General features: G+C 44.2%; 1 pseudogene; it reads right to left on the bottom strand.

Annotated features, from left to right (window-relative positions):
* Positions 1 to 21,322: 21,322 nt before the first annotated feature.
* On the bottom strand, positions 21,323 to 22,413 carry LOC122320704 (annotated as a pseudogene).
* Between the last annotated feature and the right edge of the window lie 1,562 nt (positions 22,414 to 23,975).

The following is a 23,975-nucleotide window of genomic DNA, read 5'->3' as shown; positions in this document are numbered from 1 at the left end:
CATACGAAATTTGCTAAAAACTACATACAGGCCACATCAATAAATATACACCTAAATACTGGCAAGCAACTAACTCTAGCCGCCGTATACTGCCCCCCACGCTTCACCATAGCCGAAGATGAGTTTATGCAGTTTTTCAACTCACTCGGAGACCACTTCATAGCAGCAGGAGACTACAATGCCAAGCACACACACTAGGGATCTCGCCTCGTGACCCCAAAAGGAAAGCAGCTCTATAATGCAATTATCAAAGCTAAGAACAAGCTAGACTATGTTCCTTCCTGCACACCAACATACTGGCCGGCAGACCCAAAGAAACTTCCCGATTTAATAGACTTTGCGATTACCAAAAACATTCCTAAAAATCTGATAAGCGCCGAATGCCTTTCGGATCTTTCATCTGACCACTCGCCTGTCCTCTTTACTCTACTCCGACACCCAGGAACATGGGATCACTCATCAAAACTGACCTCACATAAAACCAATTGGGTTAAGTACAGGAAGTATATCAGCTCACACATTGAGCTGAGTCCTCACCTCAGCGACGAAGCCAACGTAGACAGTTTTGTTAATTCACTGGAGTCTGTACTCGTCTCTGCAGCTCGAGTTTCAACACCTCAAACTACAAACACACAATACATTCAAAAGAAGACAAATCTACAAATCGAACAGCTCGTTCTCGAAAAGCGACGCTTACGCCGAGAATGGCAATGTCACAGATCGCCATCTGCTAAGCAACGCTTAAAACAAGCCTCACGTCAACTTGATCAAGCTCTACAGCAAGAAGAAACGTATGTCCACCGCCGCTACATAGAGAAATTGTCAACTAACAGTACAAAACACTCACTATGGAGAGCTCACCCAACTATGAGCTCACCGAAAGAAACCGTGATGCCAATTAGAAATTCAACAGGCGGGTGGGCACGCAGCGACGCAGACAGAGCCAGCACGTTTGCCAAACACCTTAAAAATGTCTTCCAACCAAATCCTGCCACCAATGCGTTTACTTTGCCGACTCTATCATATGAACCCCAGCCTCAACATGAGCCAATCGAGTTTCGCCCAAACGAAATCGTTAACATCATCAAAAGACAACTGAATCCGAAAAAATCCCCGGGCTGCGACCTCATAACTCCCAAAATGATCATTGAGCTCCCATACTGCGCCGTTTGCACTCTCACCCAGCTATTTAATGCCATCGCAAAACTTGGCCACTTTCCAGTGAGATGGAAAAAGTCAATTATAATAATGATAGCAAAGCCGGGAAAAGACCACACTATCCCCACGTCGTATAGACCTATAAGCCTACTCTCTTGCCTATCCAAACTCTTTGAAAAATGCCTAATGACTCGGATAAACACATACCTGAGAATGCAGGAAGGAATCCCGTCACACCAATTTGGGTTTCGTGAAAAGCATGGAACAATTGAGCAGGTCAACCGGATAACATCCGAAATTCGGAACGCGTTCGAAAAACGGGAGTACTGTACTGCCATATTTTTAGATGTCTCTCAAGCATTTGATAGAGTCTGGCTAGAAGGTCTAATGTACAAGATCAAGACAATGCTCCCCTACAGCACCCACAAGATTTTAGAGTCTTACCTTTTCGACAGAAAATTTGTCGTGAGGTGCAACACTGCTATATCTGACGATTACACTGTTGGAGCTGGAGTTCCTCAAGGTAGCGTGCTAGGACCAATTTTATATGTCCTGTACACAGCAGACATCCCGACAATCACACGTCTAACAACATCCACGTTTGCCGATGACACAGCTATTCTTAGCCGCTCAAAATGCCCGATTCAAGCAACTGCGCAGCTAGCTCTTCATTTGGTCGATGTTGAAAAATGGCTGTCAGATTGGCGAATTAAAGTGAACGAACTAAAATGCAAGCACGTTACGTTCACTCTGAACAGGCAAAACTGCCCGCCGATTACATTAAACAACACCCTACTCCCACAAGCAAACGAAGTAACATACCTAGGAGTACATCTCGACAGAAGACTCACATGGCGCCGGCACATTGAAGCCAAAAGAACACACCTAAAGCTAAAAGCCAGCAGCCTTCATTGGCTTATCAACGCTCGGTCATCTCTTAGCCTTGAATATAAAGTCCTGCTGTACAACTCGGTCCTAAAACCTATATGGATGTACGGCTCCCAGTTATGGGGGAACGCCAGCAATAGCAACATTGACATAATTCAAAGAGTTCAGTCGAAGATCTTGAGAACTATCACCGGGGCACCGTGGTACGTTCGCAACGAAAACATACACCGCGACTTAAACATCCTACCAGTCAAAGAAGTGATCGCTGAACAGAAGGCAAAGTACTTAACCAAGCTATCGGTGCACCCTAACCACCTGGCGAGAGGTCTAACAAGGTTAAGCAACCAATCACGACTTCGTCGCAACGACTTACCCACCCAGCGAACGACCTGAGGGACGCGCAACCAGAATGCAGTCTTAGTATACTGTTAGTTAAATTTTAATGTTAAGATTCGCCAACTTATTGTTAGTCTCAAAATTAGGAGTAGATTCAATAAATAAAAGCAAAGCTATAATAAAAAAAAAAAAAAAAAGCTTGCATTTAGAGCTGTTTAATTTCAGTAAATTTTCGTGACACCAGTTTTGAAAATTGTTTCGGGGTGCTTGAAGGTTTAAGTGACGGGAGTAATCATTATACTGCAGACAGAGTTTTACATCGTCCGTGTACATAAGTACGCGGGAATGCGCAATGATCGATGGAAGATCATTGATAAACAAGGTAAAAAGTAATGGTCCCAGATGGCTTCCTTGTGGTACACCAGAGGTAACTCTGAGGATACTACTTAAGGAATTTTTGAAAAGGACTCTTTGCGTTCGGCCACTGAGATAACTAAAGATACAACTTAAAAGATCTGCTGGAAACCCCATCATGTCAAGTTTGCGAATCATTAGGAAGTGATTTACAGAGTCAAATGCTTTACTGAAGTCTGTGTAAATGACATCAGTTTGGAAATTATTTTTAAAGCCATCTATCATGAACAGAGCTCGCAAATAACAGTTGACCGTTTTTCATCTAGTGCTCTGGGTGCGAGCACAACCGAAAAAGTTCATACTGTCTCGCTCTCGCTCTGAGCAAGAGCCCCTTGCTGTCAACATTTGTGTTTTCTGTTGAGCACTTTTCGTTGAGCTCTTTGCATTTCGGTCTTTCAATGAGCAGTGCGTAAGGAGCAGATCGAGAAACGCTCGCACAATGAGAGTCATCAAAAGACCGATTGACCGAAAAACTCAATGCAAACGGTCTTCGCATTTACACACACACGTTCAATTCACGAAGACGATTAATATATTTCGTCCGCAAAACCGATGTTTAACGATTTGCTTGCCTATACGTGCACTGAATACCAATACATATGCAAAAGACCTTTTGCTTCACTGAAAACGACAAAACGGTCCTGGAGCAACCAGAACAAAACCGAATAGAAAAAATCGGGGACGGTCTGAGCGCAACCGAACCCATTCACGAACCCATAAATCGGTCGTTCTCTGAGACTTTTCGTAAAGGGTCAGGAGAATACTGTTATTAGCAGACAACGAGAAACGGTCGACTGTTATTTGTGAGCTCTGATCATGAAGGATGTGAGCTCTAAAAGATTTGTTGTGGTAGACCTGCGTTTCATAAATCCGTGTTGGCATGGAGATATGATTGATCTACAAAGGTGCTGCAAGTGGGGGGTTACTGCACGTTCGAAAAGCTTTGGAATTGCTGACGATTTAGAAATACCTCTATAATTGCAAGCATCCGACTTGCTTCCCTTTTTATGGAGGGGAATAACAAATGACTCCTTCCAAACAAGGGGAAACTGACAAGTTTGTAGGGATAGGGTAAACAGCTTGAGAAGGGGTTTACACAATGCATTTGCACAGTGTTTAAGAACACACCCAGGAATCCCGTCAGGACCTGGGGAGTAAACTGGTGTAACGCGTTGAAGATCCAAAAGTAGGGAGCTTTTGTTTAAGGTGGGACGAAATATTAGGTTCGACTTAGGTATTGCGTATAAATATTGCTCACTTGAATGAGACACTGCTGAGTAAGTTGTTTGAAAGAATTGGGCAAACAGATCGGCTATTGCCTGATCAGTATTAGCCGTCATACTTTCAAACGAAAGCGAAGGCGGAAAGGAACATGATCTGCGCTTAGTGTTGACAGAATTATAGAACTGTTTGGGATCCCGTAAAAACTGGGACCTGCAACGGACTAAATAATTCTTGTTACACTGAGCGTTAAGCACGGTAAAGTTTGACCGAGCTCATAAGTAATTTCAAAAACAGACTGACAACCTGAAATTTTATATTTTTTATAAAGTCTGGACTTTAAATTCCTAAGGTATGTCAACTCTTTGCTAAACCAAGGTGGTTTATGGGATGTTGACGGGTTATATAGCGGAACAGATGAGTTAAAAAACAGTTTGATTGCTGAATAAAAAATTGTAATGGCGTCTTCCATATTATTGCAGGAATAGAGATCGGACCAGTCATTGCCAGATATAAGATGGTTAAGTCTCAGAAAGTTAGCCTTGCGAAAACAATGAAATCGCTTGGCTGGCTTTATAGCATTATTTTTAACTGTTATACCAGTGTCGATAGTCACCTCGAAAGCAGGGTGATATGGATCTTCGAGCAGCGTAAGTGGAGTTGCTCTAGAGAGAACAACACTTTCAGGATTTGAGACGAGGCACAAATCAAGTAAGCGATCTTAAGAATTTCGAACATGGTTCACCTGACACAGAGGTATGTCAAGTAGACCGTCAATGAAATCATTTTGGCCTATGGGTTGTAAAGCGTTGGAATTATCATCCGAGGACCACGTAGTTCCAGGTATATTAAAATCACCTAGAACTACTAACTGATCCATATCGGACAAAGAACTCGAAATTGACTTTATGACTGATAGTTGCCTAAAATAGTCCTCAAGTTCGGACGAAGGAGGTATGTAAGAGAAGGTAATAAAAATTAACCTGCCAGCGACAGACAGTTTTACGCATAAAAATTCTAGCTCAAAGTTCAAATGATCTTCTGTCAAAACCTCTTCTGTCGTGAGGTTAGCGTCCACTGCAATAAGGACGCCCCCTCCCGTCTGGAGGGACGGTCATGCCAATATATTGTGTACTTACCGGGAAAAACTTCGGAGCTAAAGATCTCCGGCTTTAACCAGGTTTCTGTAAGCACAATAACTTGGGATGCAAACGAAAAGCTATCAGTATACAATTTGGTAAGCTTGCTACGCAAACCTCTTGTATTCTGATAGCTAATTAGGAAGTTAGTGATTAGTTTTTGGGGAAGGAGCTAAGGACGGCGCAGTTTGTTGGTCCCGGCCGGGGGAGTTTAATTCCCGTAGGGCCTTTCTTTTTATTTTCGCTACGAACTCCTTAACCACCATTTTTGCCGGCAAAAAGTCGCTCGAGCATATGGTGTTAAAAAGTTCGTCAGGAACACTTATCGTGAAAGATGAAATGTTCCTAGCGTATGAAAAGTTGAATTTTTCCACCTTCACTTTATCGGCATTATTTTTGTCTTTAATGTAAGACGAGACATCAAATGATGTTGTTTGGAGATTTCTCTCTGTAACGTCAATGTAAAGCGGGGATCGGGGCTTAATAAAGCTTTCTCGCTCAGGCGAATTCGGCCGCCGATCTCCCGCTCAGTACTTTAGGTATAGGCATGTAAGAGAATGTTATGAAATTAAAAGTTTAGTTGAAATTTGAACTCCCTATCGTACGCACTGCGTAACTCTCGTCTCGATTTCGTTTTCGTATTTTCGACTTTAATAAACCATCAAAAAGAACCACTGCAATCACAAGTTTTCGTAATTCGGCAAAAAAAACGCTTATTGTTTTTTCATGGTGACCCCGACGTGATCAGCAGTTGGTTTTTCTTTTCTTTTCGCATTTTTTTTGGTGTGTGACAACAATTAAAAAACCAAAAACAATTTTCCGCGTCGGCTTAACACATAAGCAAAAGTGCCAATAAATAATCATTTTCGTCGTTGGACTTGTTGCTGCCTTTTCGTCGCTGCCGCTGGAGAAGATTTTGTTGTTGCTGCCAAGAAGCCCTTTCGTCGCCGCTGGAGAAGATTGATCGGACCACTGATTACGCTTTCGCACCCTATATACCCAGGCATATGGATACCAAAAGGGAAGTCGCTGATCAGACCGAATCGGCCAGCCAGGTATAGAGTGTAAAAAGTTGAAAGCTAATTTGTGGCGTCTTGTTAAAATTGTGTTCGGCCAATCTTTCAACTTTTTGCATTCATGTAAAATCGGTAGATAGTGAGCATTCTAACCAAAAAATTTGATTTTCGCATGCACTAACAATTTAATACGAATATTATACATTCATACATATTTATATTATATTGCTTATATTTTATATTTTATATTGCTATAAATATTGAATTAAAGTGAATCGCTTTGGACCTTTAAATTTAAATTCGTTGTTGACCCAATAAGTGCAATTAATTCCACCAATTTCGTCGTAGTGAGCACCAATTTAGGCTTAAAAATTAAGGCCGAAAATAAAGTGATTTAAATAGTGCATCCAGTGAACTATTGTGCAAAGAAAATCGAGGAAAAAACTTGTGCGCGCATTTTTCATTCCCAAATTTGCCGCGCTTTCCGTCATTTTCCCAAGCCTTAGCGCCATTTCCCGCGCTTCACCAGCATCCCGCTTATATATTCGCTGCCCTTAGATATCGGTCAGTGCAACATTTTCCGCTAGTCGGCATTTACCAAAGAGTGAGCCGCCAGCTAAATACAGACATACACACACACGCACTCTCACCCACGCAGCGCTGCCAGTGTTTTTGATCTCGCTTTCGCGCTTTTCGTTTTTCTTCGTTGGACTATTGCAAGCGTTCTTTGTGTCATCGCTGTGTTTCGGTATTTGCGCTGAGCGTGTGCTCCTCTACAATTTGTGCGTGGAGTTTATTAGTTCCGTAAGGAATTGATAAATTAATTATTATTATTCTAAACGACTTCGTTGAATTTGTTCGACAAATCGCCTACACTGCAGACGTTTGGCATATACCACTCGTTTATTTTTTTATTTGTTTAAATAATAAAAAATAAATTAAAATTTTTTATTTTAATTTTGTTGTTTGAATAAAAAATAAATTCCCAGCCTTCGATTCCCAACCAAATTTAATTAAAATAATAAATCACAATGAGCAACAAGGAAATCGAAGCGCTTAAAAATAAACGAGACGGAATTATGCGAAGTATATCCCGAACTCAACAATATTTGGAAGAGGGTAGATTATCGTTGAATCCAGTCGAATTAGAATGTCGTTTAGAAATTTTAAGCTCGCACATTGAAAATGCTTCGACAATCCAGAATCAAATCGAAGCGAGAGACCCAGAGGATTTGTTTCGGGATGAATTGGAAGAGACCGCAGTATTGGCCAAGTCTCTGCTAATTTCTCTAATAAATAAAAGCAGGCGTACGAGCGTCGATGAATCCGCTACACCAGCAAGGCGCACTCCCCAATGCCGCCTGCCGAGCGTGTCTCTTCCAACATTTAGCGGAAAGCACTCCGAGTTTAAAAACTTTATAAGCCTTTTCAAAACGTTTGTCGACAAAGATGAAACTCTGCACGATATTGAAAAATTTAACCATTTAATATCGTGTCTGGCTGGAGACGCTTTAGGCACAGTCAGGGCATTTCAAGTCACCGCGGCCAATTACCCCAAGGCCCTGGCTAGCCTGAAGCGAGTGTACGATAATGATTGTCTGATTTTCTTCGACAATATATCGACACTTTTTAATCTGCCAAAAATGTCCCAGCCATCAGCTACAGCCTTGAGGAACCTGATCGACACAGTCAGAGCTCTATACGATTCGTTGCTGTCCATTGGGGATGACAAACGTATAACGAATGCCATCCTCATTCATCTAATCATGAGCAAAGTCGATGCAGGGACAAAAAGAAAGTGGGAAGAACAGTTGGACTATACTTCGCTTCCGCTTTGGAGCGAATGTGAGTCGGCTCTGGACAGGCGATACCAACACATGGTCGCCGAAGAGGCTTCCAAGCCGAAAAATGTTCAGCCAAGCCAGACTTTTCCGAAGAAGAGTGGAAATAAAAGTTTTTCATTGATCGCTGCCAGGGACGACTCTTCTTTATGTGTGTTTTGCACATCAGCAGAGCATCAAGTAGGAAACTGCGCTTCTTTCGCAGCTCTAACAGTGCAGCAGAGGTTCGATTTTGCCAAGAAAGTGCCCTTATGCATAAACTGCCTTCGCAAGGGTCACACGGTCAAAAAATGCAAATCGAACAGGTGCAGGGTGTGCAAATCTTCACACCACACTTTGCTGCACATATACTCGCCTAAGACAAATCTCGCGTTGCCGCCTCCTCCTCAGCCCACGCTTATGCAGAGACTCCATCCACTTCTGTTTTGCATGCGACTGCTTCGGATAGAGTCATTCTTGCCACAGCTATCGTGAGCGTATTATCGAAAGGTGGCGAATTTGTTGTGGCTCGAGCGTTGCTTGACTCTGGTTCACAAATAGATTTTGTGACCGACGAGCTCGCTCAGAGACTACAAATTAAAAGAGAGGATGTGTGTATGAGCTTGCGAGGCATTGGTCAAACTTATGCCCAAGCAACAAAGAAAATACATACAATAGTGAAGTCGCGAGTAGGGAGCAGCCAGTTGTCGTCCGATTTTTATATCTTAAAGAATATTTCTGGTTATCATCCAGATCAAGCGGTCAACACCAGCGGGTGGAGGGTGCCTGAAAATATTAATTTGGCAGATCCATTCTTCTTCAAGCCCCAAAAAATAGACATGCTTATCGGCGCAGATTCATTTTTTGAAATTCTGTCAGTCGGCCAGATAAAGCAGGGGCCTGAACTTCCCATCTTACAAAAAACTGTTCTCGGCTGGATAGTGTCAGGGAGATGTACCTCGGAAACCAAAATTAAGGCAGAAAATTCTGTACATCTCAGCTGCCAGAAAGAAGCGTTGGAGTCAATCAACACAACCCTGCAGAAATTTTGGTCTGTGGAGGACTTACCGCCTAAGGCTAAAGTCCATACTCCTGAGCAGCAACTTTGTGAACAACACTTTGAGAAGAATACTCAAAGACTGTCGTCCGGGAGCTTTTCTTTTCGTCTGCCGTTCAAATCTGACCCGAATTCTCTTGGTTCTTCGTATGAAGTTGCGAAACGTAGATTTTTGTCGCTGGAAAGGAGATTGTCCAAAGATCCTTCCTTAAAAAAAATGTATCTGGACTTCATGGAGGAATATGCGTCAATGGGCCATATGTCTTCTACTGATAATAGAATTCCAGATGGTCCACACTATTTCATTCCGCACCAATGCGTGCTGCGGCCTCAAAGCACCTCAACCAAGTTGAGAGTGGTGTTCGATGCCTCAAGCCGCACATCGACGCAGGCTGCGTTGAATGATATCTTGATGGTAGGCCCCACTATTCAAGAGGAGCTGTATTCGACGCTACTTCGGTTCAGAATGCACAAGGTTCGCCCTTGCAGCGGACATTAAAAAGATGTATCGCCAAGTGATGGTGGACGAAGCTGACCGAAACTATCAGCTCATAGTGTGGAGACGAGATTCTTCTGAGTCTCTGAAGATCTTCAGGTTAAATACCGTGACATACGGAACATCGCCAGCACCCTTCATGGCAATCCGGTGTTTAATGCGGCTTGGAGAGATGGCGCAAGCTAAGTATCCAAATGCCGCAAAGGTCATTCAGAATGATTTTTATGTTGACGATTTGTTGACAGGCGCCGGATGCGTTGAGAACCTGCAAAGCCTTCGTGATGAAGTTTCTCAGGTTTTGCAAGAGGCAGGTTTCGAATTGGCAAAGTGGTTTTGGAACTGCCCAGAGATCTCCGCATCTGACAGCGCTATCATGCCATTATTGGCTGACTCAGATGTAACTAAAACCCTTGGAGTGGTTTGGTTACCTGGTAAAGATTACTTCCAATTTCGGTTGGATGACTCTTTCCAGGATCTTCGTCCGACAAAACGAAACATACTCTTCGTGACTGCGAGTATTTTCGATCCACTGGGCCTGTTGTGTCCTTTGGTCACGAAGGCAAAGATGCTTCTACAGGAGCTGTGGCTTCGAAAATAAGATTGGGACGAGTCGCTACCGATGCAGCTACAAACGTTGTGGGAAGCCTTCAAAGCAACTCTGCTGCAACTGCCCAAAATTAAGGTATCGCGATTCGTTCATACAGATCCGCAAGTCCCGATTGAAATACACGGTTTCGCCGACGCTTCCATGCGAGCATATGGAGCGTGAATCTACGTTCGCACTCAAACTGCTGAAGGTTTGAAAGTGTCATTACTGACTGCCAAATCCAAAGTAACTCCCCTCAAGACGAAAACTTTGCCTCGCCTTAAGCTGTGTGCAGCTCACCTTCTAGCAGATTTTCTTAATCGTGTAAGGCCATTACTAAATTGCCCTATCAAAAAGGTGGTCCTATGGACCGACTCCGAGATCACTCTGCATTGGATCAAAACTCATCCTTCGTCGTTGTCCCTTTTCGTCTCAAACCGAGTAGCTGAGATCCAGGAGTGGTCGGAGAATGCAATTTGGCGACACGTTCCCACGAAAGTTAACCCAGCGGATATAGTGTCTCGAGGATGTGACGTTGAAGATCTTTTAACGTCCATTTGGTTCGCTGGGCCGTCATTTTTACTCGACACAGAAAGTAGTTGGCCTGTAAATCAGCATTTCGAACTCCCTTCAGAAGTTGTGTCGAGTGAGTTACGCAAGTCGGCGTTAACTCTTGTTGTCACACCAGAGCCCAAATACCTGCTTCAGAAAATCGAGTCCTTTTCGTCGCATCTGAAGCTGCTGAGAGTTTTCGTGTGGGTTTTAAGATTTATTCGGAGGTGTAAGAAAGTTTTATAGCCTTTCGAAAAAAGCATTACGCCAAGAGAATTGAATTTTGCGTTCGAGAAAATTGTAGAAGTCATCCAATCTCACGAATTCAGTGACGACATAGGCAAAATTCGGAAAAAGAAACCGGTATCAACGCAAATTTAAAAGATAAATCCCTTTGTGCAGGAAAATAAATCAGATTGGTGCTCTTCGACATTATTGCGAGTTGGTGGTCGGTTATTGAATGCTCCTATCCCGTACGAAGCCAAATTTCCGTTGTTGCTAACAAAAAGCTCACAGTTTGTTAAAACCTACGTGTCGTATCTGCATGTTACAAATTGTCACGCTGGTCCTCGAGCTCTTGTGAGTCTCCTGCGAGAGAAAGTCTGGTTGATCAATGCTCAAGACGTATGTCGTCGAATAGTTCGTTCGTGCATGCGCTGCTTTCGATGCAAGCCGCAGCTCTTGACGCAAATTATGGGGAACTTGCCATCAGACAGACTCCGAGCTCTCCGCCCTTTTAATATCTGTGGCGTCGATTTTTGTGGACCATTTAGCACAACGTATCGCAACCGTGGTAATCTACCGTACAAGTCATATGTGGCCTTGTTTGTGTGTTTTCCGTCCAAAGCGGTCCACTTAGAGTTAGGGTCTGACCTTACCACTGATGCATTTTTATTGGTTTTTCAAAGGTTCGTGAGTCGTCGCGGGATTCCGGAAAAAGTGTGGTGCGACAACGCGACCAACTTCGTCGGCGCGGATCGGCATCTGAGAGAGTTCCGGGCCCGTATGGCGGAGCAGGGGGCGGTATCGAAGCATTCGCGTCAAAAAAAGGATGCGAGTTTGCGTTCATACCGCCCAGAGCACCTCACTTCGGCGGTCTATGGGAAGCAGGTGTGAAGTCTGCAAAGCACCTGTACCTTCGGACGGTCGGTCACGACCTCTTGACCGCGGAGGAGCTCGGAACTCTCCTCGCCAGCGTGGAGGCGGTGCTAAGCTCGAGGCCCATCGGAGCGCTAAGCAGCGACCCCAGCGACGGGGAAGCCCTAACACCCGGACATCTCCTGATCGGCGGCCCGCTGGTCGCTCCACCACCGTCGGCACTCCCGGAGCAGATCAGCCCGACCTGCTTGCGAAGATGGCGCAGTTTCTCGTCGCTCAGGCACAGGTTCTGGCAGCGATGGTCCCGAGAGTACGTCTCCAGCCTGCAGACGAGGCGAAAGTGGAACAAGGAGGTCCAAAACCTCGACGTGGGAGCGCTCGTCGTCGTCGGCGAGGACAATCTGCCGCCCCAGCAGTGGAGGATCGGGCGCGTAGTGGAGGTGCACGTCGGCGCTGACGGGAAGGTCCGAGTGGCGGACATCAAGACGGCAGAGAGAACGTTTAGGCGAGCAATCCATCGTCTGGCTATTCTTCCGATGTTGTCCTGAAGGACGTCGTCCCTTCAGAGGGGGCGGTGTTTGGAGATTTCTCTCTGTAACGTCAATGTAAAGCGGGGATCGGGGCTTAATAAAGCTTTCTCACTCAGGCGAATTCGGCCGCCGATCTCCCGCTCAGTACTTTAGGTATAGGCATGTAAGAGAATTTTATGAAATTAAAAGTTTAGTTGAAATTTGAACTCCCTATCGTACGCACTGCGTAACTCTCGTCTCGATTTCGTTTTCGTATTTTCGACTTTAATAAACCATCAAAAAGAAATAACCACTACAATCACAAGTTTTCGTAATTCGGCAATAAAATCGCTTATTGTTTTGCAGATGTGAGATCAGGGGCCAGCCGAGAAACAAATATTTGTCTCATTTGTGGAACCACTGTGAGGGGTTTTGCTACTGCAGGCAGTGGGTCTGCGGTGACAATTTGGGCCGGTAGTCCGGTCTCAGAAGCCTCTTGTGGGGGTATATTTGGTTGGTTAGGTGGAATTACATTTTGAGAACCACCTTCAGACAAATCGGAACTTTTTAGAGGCGTTGGTCTACACTCCACTGTGGATTGATCGGGGTCCGAATCTTTTTTGGCTGCCGATCTTAGCAACATTTGAGGGGTTGCTAAAGTCGGCTGCTCATCCGCAGAGGAGTTCTGCCAGTCGCTTCGGAGTTGCGGGACGACTCCCTCAGGCCTACCACCAGCAGCCTTCTTGCGCTTCGGGGACTCCTCTAATAGCTTAAGGCTATTAAACTGCGAGTCCAGCGCTAAGAGTAGATCATTAGCCCTGGCAAAACTATCTCTAGCTATGCCAAAACTAGCGATCAGTCCCTTAAGGCCGCATTTAGTTTGGCTCATGAAGGACTTCATTTTCTTCGCAACTTCGCGACAAGCTTCGCAGCAGAACTGTAAACCAAGGCCTTTACTTAGATCGTCACTTGTCCGCCCTGTGAATCCAGCGCACTTAGTGTGCACCATCCTGTCATAAAGCCAACAAGTGAGTTTACCCTGCTCAGGCTTTATTACCTGAAGGCAGGTTTTTTTTAAACAGAAATTGCAAGATTCCATGTTTATTAAATCAGGGACCACTGTGCCAAGAGAAATTGAAATCGAAATTTTTAAGCGAGCAACTCAAATTTACCGCAAGAACTGCACGCTTAGAACTTTCGAGTTTGTTAGTCAAAAAAAAAGAAGAGCGGGAGAGCGAGAGAGCGGGGACAGTTAATGTGCATGCACTTGTTACAACAACACTACTGTTGACGGACGAAGCACAAAGGAAAGTCAGTAAGACAAAAATTAAATCGTTAAATAAATCGTTAAATGCACAAAAATTCATTCGCGAAGCGAACGGTTTCGAACACAAAGGTATTTAAGCAAATAAATATTCAAATTTGAGAACAGAACCACCGCTGGTTGTATCAAAAAAATGGAAAATTCGGAGCGCACAAAATAACACAACCGTTCGCTTGAAAAGAGAATTATCGAAATATACCTCGATAGCCAAAGCGGTTTCTTAAACCTATCCGCTGTATACTGCCCACCACGCTTTATCACCTATTTGGTGATAAAGAAATAAAGAAATAAAGAAAGTATGTAAGTACTCATATTGATGGCTTCCCAAACATGTACCAAAAAGAAGAGATTGACAGCTCAGTTGAAGGACTAGTGTCTGTTATGTCACTAGCTGCTCAACACTCCACACCTATTATATCGGCTTGTAATTTTAATTCTAATTCTAGCAGCGGTCGAGCGTCCGGGCATATCAACAAAATGCTACACAAACAGGAGAGTGGGCTCGCAGCAACGAAGAGAGGACGAATGTATTTGCAGCGCATCTGGAAAACGTCTTCAATCCACTTCCATCAACAAATAGCTTTGTGCTCCCAACAAACATCACTCGAGAGGCTACCTTGCCTATCACATTCCAATCAAGGGCAGTGATAAGAGTTATAGAGGCTGAATTGGGGCTATTATCCACAACAATGGAACAAGTCTGTCATCACTTTGATCCATAAAGCTTGAGAGGACAAGTCCAGCCTTCATCATATAGGCCAATCAGTCTTCTGCCTTGCCTATCAAAGATTTTTGAAAAGCTGCTCCTGAATCGTATAAAGCAACCCATATAGTCCCATAATGCCATCCCAAGTCATCAATTTGTTTTCCGCGAGAAACACGGCACCATTAAACAAGTAATCCGAATAACCTCCGAGATACGAAATACATTTGAAAGTCGAGAGTATTGCTCCGCAGTCTTTCTGGATGTCGCCCAGGCCTACGGCCGCGTTTGGTTAGACGGTTTGATTTATAAAATTCAAAATTTGCCACCACAGAACACCCACAAAATACTGGAGTCAAATCTTGTGCAAAGAAGTTTCACAGTAGGATATAAAGATTTCGTCTCTGAATTAAGATGAAGCTGGAGTACCTCAAGGAGCAACGCAAGACGCCTACACTGGTTAATAAATGCTCGCTCTCCGCTTAAATTGGAGTACAAGTTACTTCTGTACAATGCAGTTCTCAAACCAATTTGGAAGTATGGCTCCGAGCTACGAGGGAACGCATGCGTTAGTAACCTATAAATGATCGCGAGAGCGCAATCAAAGATACTGAGAGCAATAACAGGTGCACTGTGGTACATACGGAATGAAAATATTCACAGAGACTTAAACGTGGGAACTGTTAAAGAGGAAATCGACAAAGTAAAAGCGAAGTATATGATCAAGCTACAGGCTCATCCAAATAGGCTGGCGCGGTCTTTAACGTGGAACACTAGCCACACACGACTCCGGCGAAGAGATCTCCCCACCCAGGAACAATAGCTAGGGCCATATACCAAAAAAAAACTTAATTTTAATTAATTAATTATATGTATTAGGCTAAGATTTGAATACTTGTCGTTAGTCTCGTTGAGAGAAGGTTCGATAAATAAACACCGTAATTAAAAAAAAAAAAGGATTTGAGACAAGGCACAAATCAAGTTAACGATCTTATGAGTTTCGAACATGGTTTACTTGACAAGTATATCAAGTAGACCGTCTGTTTGGTCCAGCCCAAACAACTGAAATAGCATCCCGTTTGTTTTCTTAACATAATAACTAAAAAACTATTGTAAACTGCCCTGCGAGGCAACTCTCTTAAAGTCTATTGCCCTGTGAGGCAATTCTCTTAACCATCGCTTTGTTCTTCGCTTATCATTTATCACCTCGTACGTCTTTGTCAAGCTCATGCAGCTGCATTGCATCGGCATTGCCGAAAATAGTTAACAGTCGTTGCTAGTTATTAGTCGTTGCTAGATCGTTGCATTTAACGCTAAAACCAATTCGGGTTTGTCTGCGCATTCTTTCGTATTATTTTGTCGCCGCCATTGTGCCGCTAAATAAACTCTATTGTATCCAATAAACATACTTAAGTGAATTGAAAATAAACTTGTTATAATATCCCTTGGAGCTAATTAAATACATTTTATAAAACTAAATAAAATCTTTGTGTTATCTTGCCAAAAAATAGTTAGTGAAAAAGTTCGCTAACTCAACATTTTGGAGGCCCCGGCGAGATAATCACAAATAATCAAAATATCCAAAGTGAATTAATTACAAATTAATACAATCTGCATCGGTGTAATTCGGAGGTCGTTGGCCGTATGACATTTTGCCCTCTGTGCAATTCTAGCTTGCGGTATAATCGCGTGTTTTGTCTCCCTTTTGTGCTACGTTCGTTTGGTTGAATACAGGGTGTCTTGCCTTAAGTGAAACATGTCGGTCGAAGACAAAACCCTTTCGCCCCAAACTCAAGCTACCTTTTTTAAGCTTAAAGCCGAATCATTTTGGTAACGTGCTGAAACAATAAATAAGCAATTAACAGTGGAAATGATTAGAGGCATGTGTGACAATGATCTTAGTGTGCGAGAAGACCTTGTTAACAAATTAAGTGATTGTTTTTGCCTGGCTCATGACAACTTAGAAAAGGAAAACTATAATGAAATCGGTAGCCCATTACGCCATAATTTCGAAGAACTTATAGCCACCCTAAAAGTTCACATCCGTGCAGAAATTCGCAAACGCAATTCGACTGTGCCTTTATCGTCAACATTCCGTGCGGAAGATCCATTTTCGTCTCATTCGATTTTTGTAACTCAAAAATCTCGATTGCCGGATCTAAAACTCCCAACATTTAGTGGAGGCTATACTCATTGGGCCGATTTACATGCCATGTTTTCGACGATCATCGACAAGGACCCTGGCCTTTCCAACATTGAGAAACTGCAGCATCTGCGCTCCTGCCTCAAGGATGCGACCCTTGACACCATAAAATCACTGGAAATCTCTGACAGCAACTACAGTATCGCTCTTGAAGTAATAAATAACAGATTTAATAATAAACGCATTGTTTTTCAGGAACATGTTGCACAAATCTTTGGCCTAAAGACGATCGAAGCTGGGTCAGTTGGCAAGTTAAGAGAACTCTCTGATAGTCACACGCGGGCTCTGCAAGCGTTGGGCGCTCAAGAGCAAATTGCAAATTGCTTCATTGTTCAAGCCTTGGTGCAAAAGCTGTATCCACCTACCCAAGCCAAGTGGGAGGAGTCGTGCTCGGTTGATAAAATACCATCGTGGGAGGAGTTTTCGAAGTTCCTGGAAAGACGTTGCCAGACTTTAGAGAATGTGGAGCTTGCCATGGCTACCCATTCATCTAGCAACTCATCTTGAAGGCATAATCGTTCTAACAAGGCCCTACTAGCTGTCAGTCCATCACGATGCCGATTCTGCAGCGAGTCTGGCCACTCTGTATATACGTGCACGAGATTTGGTAATCTTTCCCCAGCACTAAGGCTGAAGGAAGTAAAAAGATGTCCCTGTGCATAAAATGCCTTAAAGACGGGCATCAATTGCGTTCGTGCAATTCTGGCAGCTGCAGGAAATGTGGATCCAAGCATCATACATTGCTTCATTTGGGAGACGCACCAACGTCTGTAATGCCATCGCCAACTCAGCCCGCGCTGGCCCCAGTTAATATGGCTCAAGGTTCTTCAAATCAGTACTCACTGGCTTGCACGCTGCCCTCTGACTCAGATTCTTCCTCTTTCGAAGGACCTCAAGTTTGCAACTCTGTGCTCTTGGCAACTGCTAATGTTTTTATTAAAAACAGAGCTGGTAGTCTAATACCTTGTCGTGCCATACTCGACTCAGGCTCGCAAGTTCACATTATAACATCTAGATTTGCGCACCTCCTTCAATTCAAAAAGATTAAATCTGCTGCTGCTGTATCTGTATTTGGTCTTGGAGATTCTAGCTTCAGATCTTCAGGCTATGCTGTCCAGCTGAGTATATCATCCAACTCTACCAATTACTCTGCAATTATTGAAGCCGTGGTTGCATCCTCCATTGTCAACGATCAGCCTGATTTCAATTTCGACTCATCGCCATGGAATATCCCGTCGAATCTACCATTGGCTGACCCAGAATTCAACAAATCGAAGAGGGTTGACCTTCTCATAGGAGCAAGTTTGTTCTATGATTTGTTATGTATCGGACAAATCAAGCTTGGCCCCCATCTTGGATGGGTTGTCTCTGGTGGCACGACACAAACTTGCCACACTCTCGTTGCCTCTCAATCTATTTCAGAAAAAATGCCAGAGCCTGAAGATCGAGATGATGATCTTCTGCAGCGATTTTGGGAATTAGAGTCCTGTCCTTTGGAAAGCTCGAAATTCACCAAAGAAGAAACGGAATGCGAGGAGCATTTCCAAAACACCTTCTTTCGACTACCCACTGGTGAATATGAAGTTCAGGTACCGAAAACTGGAAAAATCGATGGACTTGGAGAGTCATACCAACAAGCATTTCGCCGTTTCCTCAGCTTGGAGCGAAAACTGGAACGCCGTCCTGATGTCAAGGAACAATACTCTAACTTCATAAAGGAGTATCTGGAACTCGGTCATATGTCGCTTGTACCTCCAGATGACAGAATGCACTGCAGATTTTTCTTCCCGCATCATTGAGTCTTTAAAGACGATAGCACGACCACCAAGCTACGTGTCGTATTTGATGGATCAGCAGCTTCATCATCTGGAATTTCGTTGAATGACACGTTGATGGCAGGACCTACCATACAGGCTAAGCTCTTCAATATTTTAATCCGTTTTCGTACCTTTGCAGTTGCTCTCACTGGAGATATTGGGAAAATGTATCGCTGTGTTCGAATAGCCAAGTCAGACAGCTATTCACAATGCATTCTTTGGCGCGATTCTGATCAGGATGACATCAACATCTACAAGTTGGATACCGTAACATACGGTACCAAACCCGCCGCCTTTCTATCAGTTCGAGCGATGCATTAGTTGGCCATGGATGAGCAGTTGAAATACCCAGTAGGATCTCAAATCGACAGACGTGATTTTTATGTTGATGACTTGATCACAGGTGGCAGTTCCATTGAAGAAGTCGAGGAGATTCTTCACCAAACAAAGGACTTGCTAGCGAAAGGCCACTTCATGCTTCGAAAGTGGTGCTCCAATATCCCAGTCGTTCTCGAAAATGTTCCAGCAGAGGAGAAAGAATCATTTCTGAAGTTTCACGAAGAAAGCCTTCATGCAGGACCTCGTACGTTGCTGGCCAGAATCAGACTCCACTATTGGCCCATCGGGGGAGAAGAACAGTCGCTGCTGTGGTCAACAAGTGTCTTCGCTGCTGTCGTGCTCGGCCACGTACACTTCAGCATGTTATGGCAGACCTGCCAAAGGAACGCGTGGATTCTTGCTAGGCCTTCACTGTCACTGGAGTGGACTACTGCGGCCCATTCCTGTACAAGCCTGCATTTTTATATGTTTTGCAACCAAGGCAGTTTACATGGAACTAGTGACTGATTTATTCACACCAACATTCTTGGCAGCCCTCAGACGATTTATTGCAACAAGAGGTCGTCCCAAATGCATTTGGTCTGATAATGCAACCAACTTTACGGGAGCCAAGAACGAGCTTGCTTAGCTGAGGACCATTTGAAGGCAATCGAAAGTTTCTGTCTATCAGATTCCATCGAATGGAAATTCATTCCACCCAGGTCGCCTCACTTTGGAGGCCTTTGGGAGGCCTCAGTTAAGACAGCCAAGCATCATCTTTATCGCACTATTTTGCAATCCACTCTAGGATTTGATGAGTTGCGCACCATTATTTGCATGATCTCGGCCATCATCAACTCTAGACCGCTTCTGCCCCTATCAGAGGATCCAGCAGACCTTGATGTCCTGACTCCGGCACATTTTTTAACTGGCGGTCCCGCTACTAGTTTCTGTGAACCAGATCTCTCTAACTTAAATGTCAACCGACTTGATCGTTGGCAGAAAATTTCGTATTTGCAGGAAACCTTTTGGAAACGCTGGCGTGAAGAATATCTGACGCTCCTTCAGCAGAGATCCAAGTGGCGTTCTCCCCAACCCAGTCTGCAGGTCAACGATGTCGTCCTAATTAAGGATGAAAATCTACTACCGCTTGAATGGCCATTAGCTCGTGTGCTAGAGCTGATAAAGGGAAAGGATGAAATCTGTCGAGTCGCTGTCCTGAAGACCGCAACAGGAATAACCAAGAGAGGTGTTGCCAAATTGTGCCATTTGCCTACGAAGGATGATTTTGAAAGCCGCAGCCTTCCAACGGGGAGAGAATGTTTGGTCCAGCCCAAACAACTGAAATAGCATCCCGTTTGTTTTCTTAACATAATAACTAAAAAACTATTGTATACTGTCCTGCGAGGCAACTCTCTTAAAGTCTATTGCCCTGTGAGGCAATTCTCTTAACCATCGCTTTGTTCTTCGCTTATCATTTATCACCTCGTACGTCTTTGTCAAGCTCATGCAGCTGCATTGCATCGGCATTGCCGAAAATAGTTAACAGTCGTTGCTAGTTATTAGTCGTTGCTAGATCGTTGCATTTAACGCTAAAACCAATTCGGGTTTGTCTGCGCATTCTTTCGTATTATTTTGTCGCCGCCATTGTGCCGCTAAATAAACTCTATTGTATCCAATAAACATACTTAAGTGAATTGAAAATAAACTTGTTATAATATCCCTTGGAGCTAATTAAATACATTTTATAAAACTAAATAAAATCTTTGTGTTATCTTGCCAAAAAATAGTTAGTGAAAAAGTTCGCTAACTCAACATTTTGGAGGCCCCGGCGAGATAATCACAAATAATCAAAATATCCAAAGTGAATTAATTACAAATTAATACAATCTGCATCGGTGTAATTGGGAGGTCGTTGGCCGTATGACATTTTGCCCTCTGTGCAATTCTAGCTTGCGGTATAATCGCGTGTTTTGTCTCCCTTTTGTGCTACGTTCGTTTGGTTGAATACAGGGTGTCTTGCCTTAAGTGAAACATGTCGGTCGAAGACAAAACCCTTTCGCCCCAAACTCAAGCTACCTTTTTTAAGCTTAAAGCCGAATCATTTTGGCAACGTGCTGAAACAATAAATAAGCAATTAACAGTGGAAATGCTTAGAGGCATGTGTGACAATGATCTTAGTGTGCGAGAAGACCTTGTTAACAAATTAAGTGATTGTTTTTGCCTGGCTCATGACAACACGGAAACCGTCCATAGGCATTTAAAGTCGAAAAATGTAACAAAAAAGCTCGATGTATGGGTGCCTCATGAGTTATCCCAAAAGAACCTTTTCGACCGTGTATCAATCTGCGAATCTTGACTCATTTCTGGATCGGTTAGTCACTGGTGATGAAAAATGGATTACATATGACAACATAAAGCGTAAAAGATCCTGGTCGAAGCACGGATAGTGGTCTCAAACGGTGGCAAAGCCAGGACTGACGGCTCAGAAGGTGTTGCTGAGGTAGGATATCAGAGGAATTATCCATTATGAAGTGTAGCCCTATGGCCAAACCATCAATTCTGACCTCTACTGTGAACAACTGGAGCGATTGAAGATTGCACTTGAACAGAAGCGGCCAGCCATGGTGAATCGTAACGGCGTTGTGTTCCATCATGACAGGCCCCTTACATCTTTGGTGACGCGTCACAAGCTACGGGAGCTTGGTTGGGAAGTGTTAATGCATCCACCTTATAGTCCGGGCATTGACCCAAGCGATTACCACCTGTTTTTGGCCATGCAAAATTTTTTCGATGGACAAAAATTGAGTTCAAAGGATGATTGTGAAAATCGAATCGCCGAGTTTTTTGCCAGTAGGGACAAGGACTTCTTGCTGAGCTGGCGACAGAAGCGAAGGAAGTCGATGCGTTGTTGTTATTTTTTTGCTGTTATAAAATATTGCGAGCTTCACGGAAGCTGCATTTCTTGCTTGTTTTTATGCAGAGAAGTTCTCTCTGGTACTGATATTTTGGGCATGTTGGGGAGGAGGCTGGATGATCACCACTACAGTTCGCGCAGAAAATGCGAGTGCAGGGCACTGGAAGATGAGGAGGGAGATTGCAAGAAACGCAAGCTGTGGTGTTCTTGCAGTGTTTCATTGTGTGTCCCAGTAGTTGACACGACTTGCACCTCATTGGATTAGGAAAGTATTCCCTAACCTTTACGGTATGCCAAGAGACGTCAAGCTTGCTCGGTAACTTGTAGAAGTCAAATGTGTCAAGTATTTTGCCGAAGGGTTTGGGTTTGCCCTAAATCATTTTCGTGAATTTGTAAACGCTGTGAACGCAGCTCTTCGACAATTTCTGATTCGGGAGATTAATGTTCAAGGTGCAAAAATAGTGCCTTTAACCAAATTAAGTGATTGGTGGAATCTGATCTCAACATTGGTTATACCAGATAAAGATGTAACCTTTGGTGAACTTGTCGGCGACTTCACGGGAGTTAACCAGGAAGAGCAGATAACTATCACGTAGGGTGGAGATAGTGGAGATCTCTTTGCTTATAAGCTTAAGAGCATGGTGGACTGCGAAGCAAGAGAATTCAGATAGCGGCTTAGTTTATTTGGATGAAACGACTATAAATCGTGGGTTTTTTGCGGGTTTAGGGGAAGTTCAAGGAAATCGATGGGAAGCTTTTAATAGTGTCTTTTTTTTGGTCTGGGACTGGCGCTAAGGCTGGCAAAGTGGTTATCCCCAAGATTTTGTGGTCCGGGGGCCATGATAATTATTTTTTGGTGTGCACTAAAAAAAAAGTTGCAAGAACGACGTGCGCGATGGGAAGTTTTTGGGCCGAAAAATAGGCGAGAGAGGGAAAGAAGCAAATTGCAAGAAACCACTGATAGTTAGGAAGACAACGACGTCCGCACTCGAAGAGAGATAGTCGGTGACTGTTTTGAAAATCTCTCCTCTTTGCGCGGGTCCAAAGTCCGCAGACTCACCGTTGTTTGGGTCCAAAAACTGCAGACTTACCGCTGCATTGAGTCCAAAGTCCTGAGAACCGTTATTTCCCGCCTTCCCATTTTTTCCTATTTTTGCTCCCATCGATCGCACTATAGATCGACCATTTTTTTTTTTTTTTTTAGGGGGACGGTGGCCCAGCAGGTAGAGCGCTGGCCCCCGGTCCGGAAGGCCCGGGTTCGAGTCGAGTCCCAGGCTCCCCGAGAAAAAGAAACGGTCTCTTTTTCCAAATCTCCACCACTTCTATGCTCTATCGCTCACTTAACATTAGTAACAAATTTCGGCTCCCCGGACCCGCACACTCCCTCTTCCACGTTACTATGGACCCAACAATAGAACTTTCGTCACTTCTAGATGGCGCCAGGTGGCAACCCCACCGCTAGGATAAGTCGCTACTGGCTTATCACCGGTACGATCGAAAATCTATGATAATGAATCCTCTGCAAGAAATTGTAGAGGCTCTAAGCTCCCGGGGTGGAGTAAAAGAATGTAAATTTTTTTTTGGTTTTTAATTAATTTTTCCCGTTGTTTTACCACTTAATATTTCTTCCAGTGACTCCAAGCTGGGTTGAGCCGCGGAAGCCTTCACCGGATGTATGTGCCGGGGCGCCAACCCGGCCCTCCCTTTTCTCCTCTCCTCACCGCGGCTCCCCGCTCTGACTGGCCGTCCGGACTTGCTTCCAGGTAAGTTTTGTGTGTTTTCATTTGGCGAACTTACTCTGCCACATTCTCCTTCCTTCCAGTGATTCCGGATGGCCAGCCGTTCCATGATGCTCATGCCGGACGCCGTCCTTGTCCCAGTGCCATCCAGCGGATAGCCCTCGGTTGGACGAGCAACCCCTTCTCTCTCCTTCTCTAAAATCGTGTGTGTTCGTGCTGTTGTTCTGACCTCCTGTTCCAAATAAATTTTTGCGCGCTTCCTGCCGGCACACCCCGGCCCGCCTCCACCCTCCGCCCCCATTATAAGTCTGTTGTTTTCCGTGTTTATGTTTTTTTCTTTTTATTGTGCCTTAAACACCCTCGTGGCACCCCCCGCCACTTTGACCCGCTTCTCGCGCTCTAGGCGCTCGCGCTCCAATGTACGTGTGAGTGGGAGGCACTGCATCGGTACTCCATATCGTAACACACGTACAGTGTGCCCCCGCTATGACGGCCGTTAATTACTGTTTCTCCTCGCTTGTGCCTTGTTTCAGCTCACTAATGTGAGACCTTTTTCCCTTACCACTCAGGATGTGCCGCAAGTTACAAATTACCGGGGAAACGAAATTAACAATTGTATACGGCACGTCATATTTGGGGGCCAATTTTGCCGCGAAGCCATCCA

This window comes from Drosophila ficusphila, unplaced genomic scaffold, assembly GCF_018152265.1.
Source record: "Drosophila ficusphila isolate 14025-0441.05 unplaced genomic scaffold, ASM1815226v1 contig_758, whole genome shotgun sequence".
In the NCBI taxonomy this organism is placed as follows: domain Eukaryota; kingdom Metazoa; phylum Arthropoda; class Insecta; order Diptera; family Drosophilidae; genus Drosophila; species Drosophila ficusphila.
Note: the sequence above shows the minus strand (reverse complement) of the source record. Positions and strands in the feature narration are given on the sequence as shown.